The sequence below is a fragment of the Hyla sarda genome, chromosome 7 (assembly GCF_029499605.1).
Source record: "Hyla sarda isolate aHylSar1 chromosome 7, aHylSar1.hap1, whole genome shotgun sequence".
Lineage (NCBI taxonomy): Eukaryota > Metazoa > Chordata > Amphibia > Anura > Hylidae > Hyla > Hyla sarda.
The window spans coordinates 169,042,617-169,057,838 of NC_079195.1; the positions used below are offsets into that span (position 1 = coordinate 169,042,617).

Consider the following 15,222-nt stretch of genomic DNA (forward strand, 5'->3'; position numbering starts at 1 on the left):
CTCTATGTAATACCACATCAGGTATAATATTTCTCCATATATGTATGCCTAACTCATATGTCAAGTGTGAAACACCACTAATTGTTATTCCCCCTCCTTTTTTCAGAAGTATCCAGCAAAAGATACACTGTGCTTTAGTACCATCCTTACCAGCTGTACAGGTTAACTCTTCATTGACCAACTTCACTACAAAATCAGGTATATTATATTTACCACTTTTTCACACCCCTAGCAGCGCAGACCATAAATATTATTTATTACTTGTGTATTGTTATCAGGCGCTTGCTATAACGAAATGTATATAAATATACACTATAAGTTGGAAAAGATATATGAAAGACAGTATGACAATTGTGCTTACATGTGTTAATTTATTGAAAGTGTAGATATGGATGTAACCTTCGGCTTGATCACCTATTTACTGCTTCTGTGAAATACAAAAGGTAAAAACTATTTTTTAGTAATGTAGATGATGTTATTATATTGTTGTAGCACTATTGCTACTATATTGTCAAAGGGTAATTACCTCTAACTAGGAGGGTACTGACAAATCCTGTCTATCAGACTCGCCGGTCTGATCATCCGGTAAACTGAAAAAATGATACGTATGGATTAGATATTTATCCAGCAGAGGTGCATATATCTTCTGCTGTTCTGGTACACAATACTTGATAAAGGGGTACCTGATTTTTGAGACCGGTGAAGAAAATATCCGTACGTTCACTTGAATGCGTGTTCGGATCCTGCTGTGTTGATATTGCATGCGGTTAGAGGGAGTCAGCCTCGGCCGGTGGCGTCTCTACCTCTTGAAGAGATCGGATGCAGTTGGAGCTTGTGAGTGACGTCACTACTTTGGCTCGTTCTGAGAGCAAAAAGAAACTGCACAGAGAAGGATAAATATGAAGAAGAGGCGGAACAATTAAAGACATAATTCATCAAACGGGGCTATGATGAGAAAGTATTAATGGACACAAAGGAACACGTGGGACGAGTTGATCGGGAATCATTATTGAAAGAAAAGAAAAAAAAAAATTAATACCTGCAAGAAACTGACAATTATATTAAAGTACCGATTATTACAACCTACAACCTATTCCATGCAAAGTCACCTGTTCACAAAAATAGTTAAAAAGCATTGGGACATCCTCCAGGGGGATAAAGTGATTGGAGGGATACTTCAAGCTAAACCTACCTTTATCTTCAAAAAGAGTGAAAATTTTGGTAATAAAATTGCCCCTACTGAACAACACACTAAACCTAGTAAAGTAAATTCTTCATTAAAAACTGTCTTCTTTCCCTGCCATCAATGCAAAATCCCAACATATACATTTTATTGACAGGATCAACAAGAAACACATACATATACATTGTAAACACATACATTGTAAATCTAAAGGAATTATATACTGAATAAAATGCCCTTGCAATAAAATATATGTCGGCCGTACATGCCGAATACTATCTAAGAGAATAAATGAACATATTTACAATATAAAAAGAAAATTTGAGGGGCATCCATTATCAAAACACTTTGCAGACAAACATGGATCAACATTAAATGGAACCTCTTTCTTCGGAATTGACCAAATAACACCTCATTGGAGAGGAGGTGATTATTTGGCTCAAATGTCACGAGCGGAGAGCAGGTGGATTTTAAATTTAAATTCACTTGCCCCACTAGGACTGAATCATGAATTCAAACTATTTGGATACCTGTAAACATGCCATGAATTTGAAGACTTCACTTACCTGCCTTTGAAGAGATAAAAGGATGACAGGGGAAGGAAGACGCATCCCAGACGAAGGTGGCCGTAAGCTCACCGAAACGCGTTGGTTATCTTTTTGTCCTAAACAAGCCAAAGTAGTGATGTCACTCACCAGCTCCAACTGCATCCGATCTCTTCAAGCGGTAAACGAGGTAGAGACGCCACCGGCCCGGGCTTACTCCCTCTAACCGCATGCAATATTGACACAGCAGGATCCGAACACGCATTCAAGTGAACGTACGGATATTTTCTTCACCGCTCTCAAAAATCAGGTACCCCTTTATCAAGTATTGTGTACCAGAACAGCAGAAGATATATGCACCTCTGCCGGATAAATATCTAATCCATACGTATCATTTTTTCAGTTTACCAGATGATCAGATCGGCGAGTCTGATAGTCCGGAATCACTCTAAAAACCAGGATTTGTCAGTACCCTCCTTGTTAGAGGTAATTACCCTTTGACAATATAGTAGCAATAGTGGTACAACAATATAATAACATTATCTACATTACTAAAAAAATAGTTTTTACCTTTTGTATTTCACAGAAGCAGTAAATACGTGATCAAGCCCAAGGTTACATCCATATCTACACTTTCAATAAATTAACACATGTAAGCACAATTGTCATACTGTCTTTCATATATCTTTTCCAAGTTATAGTGTATATTTATATACATTTCGTTATAGCAAGCGCCTGATTACAATACACCTGTATTATTACTGTATTAGTTGATTCATTGACCAGTACTGGGTGGTGTGTAGGGACCCACCCGTAATCCAGGGCAGCTGCTAAAAAAATCCATGCAGTAGCGCTTGTGTATACATAAAATATTATTTATTACTTGTTTTACTATAACACAACATACGGGGAAGTGTGTTTTTTTCTGGTTTAGCTGCAGTTAGGGTTAGCTTACTCCACTCTCTCCACACCAGCGCTTGTGTAAACCAGATATCTTTTATATTTTCATCCACAGACCCATATGAGGGCTTGTTTTTTGTGCAACCAATTGTACTTTAAAAAAGCTTTTTTTTTTTTTACAATATAAGTATGTTAAAAATTGCCCTATTTTGACCACCTATAACTTTCAAATTTTTCCGTATGTTGGGCTGTATGAGGGCTCATTTTTTGTGATGTGATAAAAAAGCAGCAACTTTGGACTTTTTTTTTACATTTACAATGTTCACTGTACGGGATCATTAATTATATTTTGATAGTTCATACATTTACGCATGTGTCGATACCAAATATGTTTATTGATTTTTTTTACGCATTTTGGTGTACAATGGGACAAAGGGGCCATTTACAATTTTTTTAAGAGGAGGGGCTTTTTCAAAATTTTTAAAACTTTTTTTTACTATTTTTTTACATTTATTTTTTATGTTCCCAGAGGGGACACATTTTTTTTTTTACAATCTTTCGAATACAGATACTGATTAGCGCTATGCAAATCTATTTCTCCGATCTGCTGGAAGGCAGACCAGAGAAGGAGACGCCGAGCAGAGCAGGTGAGAGGACCTCCGTCCACCATCTTGGATGATCGGATCCCTGCAGCTGTGCCATGGGTGATCCAATCATCCATTTTAAGTGCCACAATGCCAAGGATGCCGTGATCACTATTGATCATGGCATCTGAGGGGTTAAAGGCGGACATCAGCCCGATCGTTGGTGTCTACCATTACCGGCAGTTCCCTGGCTGCTGATAGCTCACATTATGTATAAGGCATAAATGTGTGCCCTAGTGCATTAAGTACCAGGGCACCAGAACATACATTTATGTCCTATGTCATTAAGGGGTTAATTTCTGATACATTTTGTTTATTTGTATGTATGGATTACTTAGCTTATTACTGAATTACTGGTAAAAATTTAATGTCAGGAACTAAATATGCATATATATGTATATATGAAAATACATTTGGAAATATATGTAGGGAGATACATATATCTCCATATAAGTACATATTGTTAATACCGAGGAGAACCCCTAACCCTCATGACCAGATGTTGGTCTTTGTCACGATGCCGGCTGGCAGGAGGTGGATCCTCTGTGCCAGAGAGGGATTGGCGTGGACCGTGCTAGTGGACCGGTTCTAAGTCACTACTGGTTTTCACCAGAGCCCGCCGCAAAGCGGGATGGACTTGCTGCGGCGGTAGTGACCAGGTCGTATCCACTAGCAACGGCTCAACCTCTCTGGCTGCTGAAGATAGGAGCGGTACAAGGGAGTAGACAGAAGCAAGGTCGGACGTAGCAGAAGGTCGGGGGCAGGCGGCAAGGTTCGTAGTCAGGGTGGATAGCAGAAGTACTGGTACACAGGCTTTGGACACACAAAACGCTTTCACTGGCACAAGGCAACAAGATCCGGCAAGGGAGTGCATGGGAGGAGGTTAGATATAGTCAGGGACCAGGTGGAAGCCAATTAAGCTGATTGGGCCAGGCACCAATCATTGGTGCACTGGCCCTTTAAGTCTCAGGGAGCTGGCGCGCGCGCGCCCTAGAGAGCGGAGCCGCGCGCGCCAGCACATGACAGCAGGGGACGGGAACGGGTAAGTGACCTGGGATGCGATTCGCGAGCGGGCGCGTCCCGCTGTGCGAATCGCATCCCCGACGGCCATGACAGTGCAGCGCTCCCGGTCAGCGGGACCGACCGGGGCGCTGCGGAGAGAGAGACGCCGTACGCGCTCCGGGGAGGAGCGGGGACCCGGAGCGCTAGGCGTAACAGTACCCCCCCCCTTAGGTCTGCCCTTCTCTTTGTCCGGTAACTGCCTCCCCTGGGATGAGGACACCGGGAAAGGATGGAGGGATTCCTCAACGGCAGGCAGTACAGCAGGAGTGGGAATGGGGAGGGAGGGCAGAGGGCGAGGCCTGGCACGGGGCAGTGTGACACCAGGACGAGGGCCATGAGGAGGCACCGAGGCTTGCCTGACTGGACTGGGAGGGGGGGAGAGGCACTTCTTAAGGCGGGCAGAGTCCATAACGACCTTAGGGAGACCGGATACAGGAGGAACCACAGGGTCACGGCAGGGAGTACTGGTAACCGGTTTAAGGCAGTCCTTGAAGCAAGAGGTACCCCAGCTCTTGATCTCCCCTGTGGACCAATCCAGGGTTGGGGAATGGTGTAGAAGCCAGGGTAGTCCAAGGAGAACTTCAGAAGTGCAATTGGGGAGGACCAAAAACTCAATTTTCTCATGATGAGGTCCGATGCACATTAGGAGGGGCTTCGTGCGGAAACGCACGGTGCAATCCAACCTGGCTCCGTTGACCGCGGAAATGTGGAGTGGCTTGACAAGACGGGTCACCGGGATGCGGAATTTATTCACCAAGGACTCCCGAATAAAATTCCCAGAAGCACCAGAGTCCAGGCAGGCCACGGCTGAGAGGGAAGAACTGGCTGAAGAAGAAATCCGTACAGGCACCGTGAGACGTGGAGAAGCCGACTTAGCATCAAGAGACGCCACACCCACGAGAGCTGGGTGCGAGCGTGCGTTTCCCAGACGTGGAGGACGGATGGGGCAATCCACCAAAAAATGTTCGGTACTGGCACAGTACAGACAAAGATTCTCTTCCTTACGGCGATTCCTCTCTTCCAGGGTCAGGCGAGACCGATCCACTTGCATGGCCTCCTCGGCGGGAGGCCTAGGCGCAGATTGCAATGGAGACTGTGGGAGAGGTGTCCAGAGATCTAAGTCTTTTTCCTGGCGGAGCTCTTGATGCCTCTCAGAAAAACGCATGTCAATGCGAGTGGCTAGATGAATGAGTTCATGCAGGTTGGTAGGAGTATCTCGTGCGGCCAGAACATCTTTAATGTTGCTGGATAGGCCTTTTTTAAAGGTCGCGCAGAGGGCCTCATTATTCCAGGAAAGTTCAGAAGCAAGAGTACGGAATTGTATGGCGTACTCGCCAACGGAAGAATTACCCTGGACCAGGTTCAACAGGGCAGTCTCAGCAGAAGAGGCTCGGGCAGGTTCCTCAAAGACACTTCGAATTTCCGAGAAGAAGGAGTGTACAGAGGCAGTGACGGGGTCATTGCGGTCCCAGAGCGGTGTGGCCCATGACAGAGCTTTTCCAGACAGAAGGCTGACTACGAAAGCCACCTTAGACCTTTCAGTAGGAAACTGATCCGACATCATCTCCAAATGCAGGGAACATTGCGAAAGAAAGCCACGGCAAAACTTAGAGTCCCCATTAAATTTGTCCGGCAAGGACAGGCGGAGGCTAGGAGTGGCCACTCGCTGCGGAAGAGGTGCAGGAGCTGGCGGAGGAGATGGTTGCTGCTGCTGTAGCTGAGACTGAATCTGCTGTAGCTGCGACTGGAGTTGCTGAGTCATGGTGGTCAAGTACGACAGCTGGTGATCTTGTTGGGCAATCTGTCGGGCTTGCTGGGCGACCAGTGTGGGGAGGTCGGCGACAACAGGCAGAGGAACTTCAGCGGGATCCATGGCCGGATCTACTGTCACGATGCCGGCTGGCAGGAGGTGGATCCTCTGTGCCAGAGAGGGATTGGCGTGGACCGTGCCAGTGGACCGGTTCTAAGTCACTACTGGTTTTCACCAGAGCCCGCCGCAAAGCGGGATGGACTTGCTGCGGCGGTAGTGACCAGGTCGTATCCACTAGCAACGGCTCAACCTCTCTGGCTGCTGAAGATAGGCGCGGTACAAGGGAGTAGACAGAAGCAAGGTCGGACGTAGCAGAAGGTCGGGGGCAGGCGGCAAGGTTCGTAGTCAGGGTGGATAGCAGAAGTACTGGTACACAGGCTTTGGACACACAAAACGCTTTCACTGGCACAAGGCAACAAGATCCGGCAAGGGAGTGCATGGGAGGAGGTTAGATATAGTCAGGGACCAGGTGGAAGCCAATTAAGCTGATTGGGCCAGGCACCAATCATTGGTGCACTGGCCCTTTAAGTCTCAGGGAGCTGGCGCGCGCGCGCCCTAGAGAGCGGAGCCGCGCGCGCCAGCACATGACAGCAGGGGACGGGAACGGGTAAGTGACCTGGGATGCGATTCGCGAGCGGGCGCGTCCCGCTGTGCGAATCGCATCCCCGACGGCCATGACAGTGCAGCGCTCCCGGTCAGCGGGACCGACCGGGGCGCTGCGGAGAGAGAGACGCCGTACGCGCTCCGGGGAGGAGCGGGGACCCGGAGCGCTAGGCGTAACAGTCTTTAGCACTGTTGAATCGTGAAATATTAACCTTTATGAATTCTTCTGAACTTAGGCCCCTTAGAATGACAAATAAATGGCTGCTTAATGACGATACTCAGAAAAACCAAGTAAAGTGTCTACAGCTTATTGCTGGAATAGGTTGCTATCATTCGGGGGCCCGGGAAGGCGTGCTAGTAATGTTACTCTTTTGTATGGCCTATAAAATGACACTAACTGATCATGACGTAATAATAAGGTCCTATCAAGGTCCCCTATGGCCAAGTGACGTTGTACGCCTGCTAATTATGACCTGATGGTGTTGTGTAACAGCTTAGGTGAGGAGTGACTATGCATGATGCAGCCCATGGATAGTTGATATGCCTGAAACTTGGCTGAAGGGAAAAGGCCCTGGAACACAAGAATGTCTTCCAGGCCATTCCGTACCTCTGCTGGGTACTAATCGACAAGGAGTATTGTATTAATTTGTGAGCTGAAGATCCCTCAGATCAGAGTGAGAAGGAAGTGTTAAAGGTGAGGGATGGCTTGCTGGTCCACAAGAGGATAAACCTACAGGAAGCCCTGGAAAATTGAAACCTACAGGAAGGATGAGGAAGCAATGACGTGGAAGTTGTGGTACTAGAAAAGCCCATTCTCAAAACACCAAACACCCAAGGAAAAAATTCCTGGATTCCGGGTTACAAAACCCCTTATCAAACCACCCCTAGATCAAATACTTTATTTATAAGACATCACTCCTATTAATGTTGGATAAAACATTGATTCTAGAAGACTGTATTAAAACTCCAGCTCCTTGTGTACATATGTTGCTTTCAGATAAGAGTAAAAAAATACAGAAAGTACAGAACGCTTATCATACGTGGACTTGTTGCTGATATAAATAGTTTGACCCTATGCCTCCCCTATATATTTCCTGGCACATGGCATGTCTTCAGGGGTATAGAGGCAAGTGACGTGTGAGACCCTGAAAAGAGCGCAGGAGCTGTGCACGCTTCAGAGCAGAGAGTGTCGGCTACTATCAGTTGCCAGACACTCAGTGCTAATGAATGGCAGCTGGGATCTCGCCGCTGACGGTCATTTAACCCTTAAGATGCCGTGATCAATGCCGATCATAGCATCTAAAGTGAAAATGAAAGCTGCCAGTGCCTCAGTGGAGCTCATGGAACCCCCGCAGCGCTTGTCTTGGGGCTAAATGGCTATGTTGTGAGATTACCATAACACTGTGGTTAGCTTTTTGTGAACTGGTGTTTCCTGTTTGACTTTTCTTTTTTTTACTACAAATCCCATAATTCCATTTTCCTCCCTCCCACACATCAGCCACCCCACCCATTGAAACATAAATGAGCTGCATCCATTCAAAGACCTGTGGTTTTCAATCAGGGTGCCTACAGCTGTTGCATTAGTGGCAGATTGATCCCTCTCCCACCAAGCTATCCCTCCACCCATTGAAGCAAACAGGCTCCCTGTCATCAGCTGATTAGTGAGTCAGGTCTTGGCCGCATTGCAACCTGTGAAAAATCTGAGACAAGTAATTTTGTATGCTGTTAAAAATAAATATTGGGGTGAAAATCACATAGGAATTATGAGAAAACCGTCACACACAGCTATAGACACTATATTATGAACTACACTAACTTTACAGTCTCTGTAGCATAGTCAAATTAAAAAAAATGTGGAATACCCCTTTAAAGATCTTATTACAAGTTACATATAGGTCTGTAGGTAGAAAAACAAAAGAGTTATGGTTTTTAAAAGTGGAGGAGGAAAAAATGAAAGACACAAAAATGAAAATTGGCTATGTCCTTAAGGCCATAATGTCCTTAAAGGGGTTAATCCACTAATTCAGTATCTGAGTCTTGGGCCTGTCCCCATGAGGTAAGGGACAAGGGACACAGCAGAGGTCTTGTCTCCCTCCTGTCCCACACTACACTGACTCTACTCTGACTAAACTCCTCCCTGTCTAGTCAGACCTGGATGGAGAAGGGCAGGAGGCCCTGAATGGCCCTCATGTGGTGTCTTACTCATCCTCCTACCAAGATAACAATAGCTCCTTACATGACATAAGAATGCAGTTATATTAGACAATGTAAATACAAAGACAGGTTTCAAACTACCATACATTTTAACATGGAGCTGTGAGCCAGAAGTAGACACATAAGGTGACATCCAACTGACAGGGAAAGAAGGTAGACAAGGGTGTTTCACACAGGGACACCACATATATCACAGTGTAACCATAAGAATTTCCCTTGGGGAGTTGTTGCTGCAGAGGAATTGCACTTTTGTTCTTAGGTTCCATAGCAGTTTTGTATTGCTAATGGTTTGCCTGGGAGTAAAATCTTATGCACACATGCCTACACATACACTTGTACAGGGAACCTTTGTAGATATGGGAGAAGCTTGCTTGGAGACCTGCCTCTCTCTGTAGCAAGAGGGAGTTCAATACTATCTACAGTAGAGTCAGGCCATGTTTCTACGGCAGAACTTCTGAGCAGGATTCGCCGGAAAAATTCCTCTTGGAAAATTCCCAATTTCAATCAAATCGGTAAAGAAATAAATCAAGGTCATGGAAGCCTCACCTTCCAAAATATTTATTGTAATGCATAAGTAGTCAATCCTAATAAAGCTTTACAGAAACAGTTTCTTTAACACATGGCAAACATCCCCTGTATATCAACATTTACTTGTTTAATCTGTTACTGTACACTGATCATATCTACAGGTGTGCATAGTGTTCAAAATAGCATGTTTTGTGTGTTAATTCATCTTTAAATATAGGTTACATTACAATGACAAAATTATTACATAAAATGGAACTCTCCACTTACTTTGGAACTTTTGAGGATAGTACTTAGCTACCTATTGTTGCTGGAGCCTGCTGACTTCAACTGCCTCATAGGCTGTGGTGTATTAAAGGGGTACTCCGGGGGAATTTTTTTTTTAACTCAACTGGTGCCAGAAAATTCAACAGATTTGTAAATTACTTCTATTTTAAAAATCTTAACCCTTTAACCCCTTCGTTTTTTCCTCCTTACCTTTTAAAAATCCTAACCCTTTCAATTTTCCACCTAAAAATCCATATTATGGCTTATTTTTTGCGTCGCCAATTCTACTTTGCAGTGACATTAGTCATTTTACCAAAAAATGCACGGCGAAACGGAAAAAAAAATCATTGTGCGACAAAATCGAAAAAAAAAACGCCATTTTGTAACTTTTGGGGGCTTCCGTTTCTACGCAGTGCATATTTCGGTAAAAATTACACCTTATCATTATTCTGTAGGTCCATACGGTTAAAATGATACCCTACTTATATAGGTTTGATTTTGTCGCACTTCTGGAAAAAATCATAACTACATGCAGGAAAATGTATACGTTTAAAAATGTCATCTTCTGACCCCTATAACTTTTTTATTTTTCCACGTACAGGGCAGTGTGAGGACTCATTTTTTGCGCTGTGATCTGAAGTTTTTATCGGTATCATTTTTGTTTTGATCAGAATTTTTGATCACTTTTTATTCATTTTTTTAATGGTATAAAAGTGACCAAAATACGCTTTTTTGGACTTTGGAATTTTTTTGCGCGTACGCCATTGACCGTGCGGTTTAATTAATGATATATTTTTATAGTTCGGACATTTACATACACGGCGATACCACATATGTTTATTTTTATTTTTTTTACACTGTTTTATTTTTTTATGGGAAAAGGGGGGTGATTCAAACTTTTATTAGGGAAGGGGTTAAATGACCTTTATTAACACTTTTTTTTTAACTTTTTTTTGCAGTGTTATAGGTCCTATAGGGACCTATAACACTGCACACACTGATCTCCTATGCTGATCACTGGCGTGTATTAACACGCCTGTGATCAGCATTATCGGCGCTTGACTGCTCCTGCCTGGATCTCAGGCACGGAGCAGTCATTCGTCGATCGGACACCGAGGAGGCAGGTAAGGGCCCTCCCGGTGTCCGATCAGCTGTTCGGGACGCCGCGATTTCGGTCCCGAACAGCCCGACTGAGCAGCCGGGTCACTTTCAGTTTCACTTTAGAAGTGGCGGTCAGCTTTGACCGCCGCTTCTAAAGGGTTAATACCGCACATCGCCGCGATCGGCGATGTGTGGTATTAGCCGCGGGTCCCGGCCGTTGATGAGCGCCGAGACCGACGTGATATGATGCAGGATCGCAGCGCGATCCCGCTTCATATCGCGGGAGCCGGCGCAGGACGTAAATATACGTCCTGCGTCGTTAAGGGGTTAAGTACTTATCAGCTGCTGTATGCTACAGAAGGAGTTATTTTCTGTCTGACCACAGTGCTCTCTGCTGACATCTCAGTCTGTCTCAGGACCTGTCAAGAGCAGAAGAGGCTTGCTATGGACATTTGCTCCTGATCTGGAAAGTTCCTGAGACAGGCAGAGGCGTCAGCAGAGAGCACTGTGGTCAGACAGAAAATACATTTAAAAAGAAAATAACGTCCTGTGCAGCATACAACAGCTGAAAAGTGCTGGAAGGGTTACATTTTTTGTTTAACTTTCTGGCACCAGTTGATTAAAAAAAAAAATGTTCTCTTCAAACAAGTATAGGTCCATGAAATATCAAATGGCCTCCCAATTTGTTAAAGGGGTACTCCCGTCGAAAACTTTTTTTAAAATCAACTGGTGCCAGAAAGTTAAACAGATTTGTAAATTACTTCTATTAAAAAATCTTAATCCTTCCAATGCATTTTAGGGCTGAATACTACAGAGGAAATGCTTTTCTTTTTGGATTTCTCTGATGTTATGACCACAGTGCTCTCTGACCTCTGCTGTCCATTTCCTTAAGGATCCATAATGTACCGGTACCTCTAACAATGGCCGGGACCTGTGGGTAATAGCGCACAGCACTGGTCGCGGTGCCGCGCGCTATTAACCCTTTAGATGCGGCATTCAAAGTTGAACGCCGGATCTAAAGTGAAAGTAAAACAATGCCGGTTAGCTCAGGGAGCTGTTCGGGATCGCCGCGGCGAAATCGCGGCATCCCGAACAGCTTACATGACAGCCGAATGAATGCTCAGTGCCTGAGGTCCAGGCATGAGCAGTCAAGCGGCAGAATCATCGATCAGTGGTTTCCTATGAGAAACCACTGATCAATGTAAAAGATCAGTGTGTGCAGTGTTATAGCCCCCTATGGGAGCTATAAAATTGCAAAAAAAAGTGGGAAAAAAAGTGAATATAGATCATTTAACACCTCCCCATATAAAAGTTTGAATCACCCCCTTTTCCCATTAAAAAAAAACATGTGTGGTATCGAATTATAAAAATATATCGTTAATTAAACCGTCAATGGGGTACGCACAAAAAAATTCCAAAGTCCAAAATAGTGCATTTTTGGTCCCTTTTTATATAATGAAAAAACGAATAAAAAGCGATCAATAAGTCCTATCAATGCAAAAATGGTACCGCTACCGTTATAGGGGTCAGAATATGACAATTTTAAATGTATAATTTTTTTTGCATGTAGTTATGATTTTTTTCAGAAGTATGACAAAATCAAACCTATATAAGTAGGGTATCATTTTAATCGTTTGGCCCTTACAGAATAAAGATAAGGTGTCATGTTTACAGAAAAATGTACTGAGTAGAAACGGAAGCCCCCAAAAGTTACGAAATGGTGTTTTTTTTTTCTATTTGGTCTCACATTGATTTTTTTTCCGTTTCGCTGTACATTTTTGGGTAAAATGACTGAGGTTATTACAAAGTAGAATTGGTGGTGCAAAAAATAAGCCATCATATGGATTTTTAGGTGCAAAATTGAAAGAGTTATGATTTTTTAAAGGTAAGGAGGAAAAAACAAAAATGCAAAAACGGAAAAAAACCCTGGTCCTTAAGGGAATAACACTCTACTTTACCTTCAGTACATGCTTCCATGCTGCTCAGTGTTTTGGCTCCTCTGTGATGTCTCTGAGGGCCCTAATGTGTCCCCTCTAAATCTCAATTTCCTTGGATCCACTGGTCCCAACACCTGTATATACCAGGCCTGCTTTTTCAGACAAACTATTTTACTCAGGCTTTCTGTCACTCAGTCAGTCAGCCCTTTGGCATGCTTCTTCATGGCTGGATGTTGGCCTTTCCTCTTCTCACTCTCAGAACAGGTTTTTCAGAACAAAATGTGCCTCAATGAACACATTATTCACTCAATTGGTACCAAGCATTGTCTTTGATAGTCACACCTCTTGCTTCACATACTCACATTCTGGAGCAGCACTTGAGTTTGATAATGTCCACTGCACTTCCTGCAAGCTACAACCCAGGAATACCCTGTCCTGGTTCCAATAATCCATCAGGATATTGTAAAACTGCCATGTGCAGTGGTCTCCAGTCTCTGCACTGACTCTGTTGGCATAAATGCAGAATACGCATAACATTATACTGTTACAAACATGACATAAACAATTGGTATAGAAGTCAACATGTTTCTTTTGAGGCACATGCACACAACATTTTTTGAAGGGTGGGGAATGTGTGGGTTACCTACTTTATAGTTCACTCTTTTCCACACAGACTGGAGAGAGTGCCCATGGTCCACTACTGAAAGTGCAGACAATAGGCACATGAGCATTGGAACTCACCTATGAAGCAAATGAAGAAGTTGGCTGTGTCTGATGTTTTTTTTCTTTTTCTTTTTTACATCAAGTGCACAGCTGGGTGCCTCTATATCACATACCTGGGAAGGACATGACACTGAAATGAACTGTGGGAAGAAGGAACCCGATAGAGGCAGTGTGATGCTCTGAGGAATGCTCTACTGCAATGTGAATGTTACTTTACTTTAACAGACACTAGCTACTTTGTTGCAGACCAAGTACACATTTAATGGCAAAAGTATTTCCTAAAAACAATGGCCTCAGCAGAAGGAGCACCCTACCACTCTGCAAAAGAACGGTTTAAAATGGCTTCAAAATTCCACACATCTCAATCCAATCTCTGAAGAAAGAAGTCCAGGCCATTGAGGCCCACGTCGTAACATATTTATTGCATAATCAAACATGTCTTCCACACACTATATTGCACGTTTTACCATCCCTCCTGCCAGGGCCAGCCCAATCATGGGACCTGGTGGGACCATGGGACCTGGTGGGACCATGGGACCTGGTGGGACCATGGTCCCAGGCGGCACTTTTTTTTTTTTTTGTGCCACCCAGGTCCATGGTCGGGCCAGCCCTACTGCTGCAGCACTGCTTGCCACCATTGCACCGCTGCTGCTCACTGTTCTAAAGTGCTTAGTAGCGCTGCGGCCACTTTACCACAGTGAGCCTGCGGCTGGCCCAGGTCTAAGGAGAGACGTTGCGCAAGTGGCGACCCTCCACAGACCGGCGCAGGAGGACGTCAGTGATGTCACTCGTCGGGCCGCCACCAGAGAGAAGCGCGCCGCAGGCCAGGTGAGTGTGTCTGTGTGTCTGTCTGTGTCTCTGCCTGTGTCTGTGTGTGTGTCGGGGGGGGGGGGGGACGGGACTATGCTACCTAATGTGGGGAAACTGCTACCTATTGTGGGGGAACTGCTACCTAATGTGGGGAAACTGCTACCTAATGTGGGGAATCTATGCTACCTAATGTGGGGAATCTATGCTACCTAATGTGGGGTAACTATGCTACCTAATGTGGAGAATCTATGCTACCTAGTGTGAGGAATCTATGCTACCTAATGTGGGGAAAATATGCTTCCTAATGTGGGAAATCTATGCTACCTAATGTGGGGAAAGTATGCTACCTAATGTGGGGAATCTATGCTACCTAATGTGGGGAAACGGCTACCTAACCAATGTGGGGAAACTGCTACCTACAAATAATGTTAAAGAATTATAGATAGTGCCTAAAACATAACTTTTATTGATAGTGTCTAAAAATCACCATAATATATGTGAGCTCATCACCATTTAAAATATCATTAAACAGCAAGCTGACAATTATCTCTGGGCCACTGGTCACCCAGCACCAATTGTCATCCAAGTATCACACTGCTATGCACGGATCTGTTCACACTTGGACAGATATCCGCTCTGTTACAGCCTATCCTATATGTTTGTAGTTGACATATAAGTAACTTGTGTGCCAAGTTTCATGTTAATATCTTCAGCTGTTTGGACGTGATGCTGGAACATACACACACACATACACACATACATACATACATACATACATACACACACACACACACACACACATTGAGTTTTATATATATATAGATTTCTGTGCAGATTAAATTAAATCCAGCATGTTTCGGCCTGTTACTTGGCCTTAATCATGGATATATTCTATAGT

The 15,222-nt window shown here is 44.2% G+C and overlaps 1 long non-coding RNA gene across 3 annotated transcripts in view; it reads right to left on the reverse strand.

Annotated features, from left to right (window-relative positions):
- Positions 1-351: 351 nt before the first annotated feature.
- The window catches only part of LOC130282715 (uncharacterized), a 37,243-nt gene continuing 22,372 nt past the window's right edge, over positions 352-15,222 (reverse strand). For 2 of the 3 annotated variants that reach the window (XR_008846494.1, XR_008846495.1), the window contains 4 exons: positions 13,154-13,296; positions 684-879; positions 527-590; positions 352-427 (listed from right to left, as the gene is read on the reverse strand). This is a non-coding gene — a long non-coding RNA (uncharacterized LOC130282715). The remainder of the gene's footprint in view (positions 428-526; positions 591-683; positions 880-13,153; positions 13,297-15,222) is intronic. The other variant, XR_008846493.1, reaches the window with a different exon arrangement.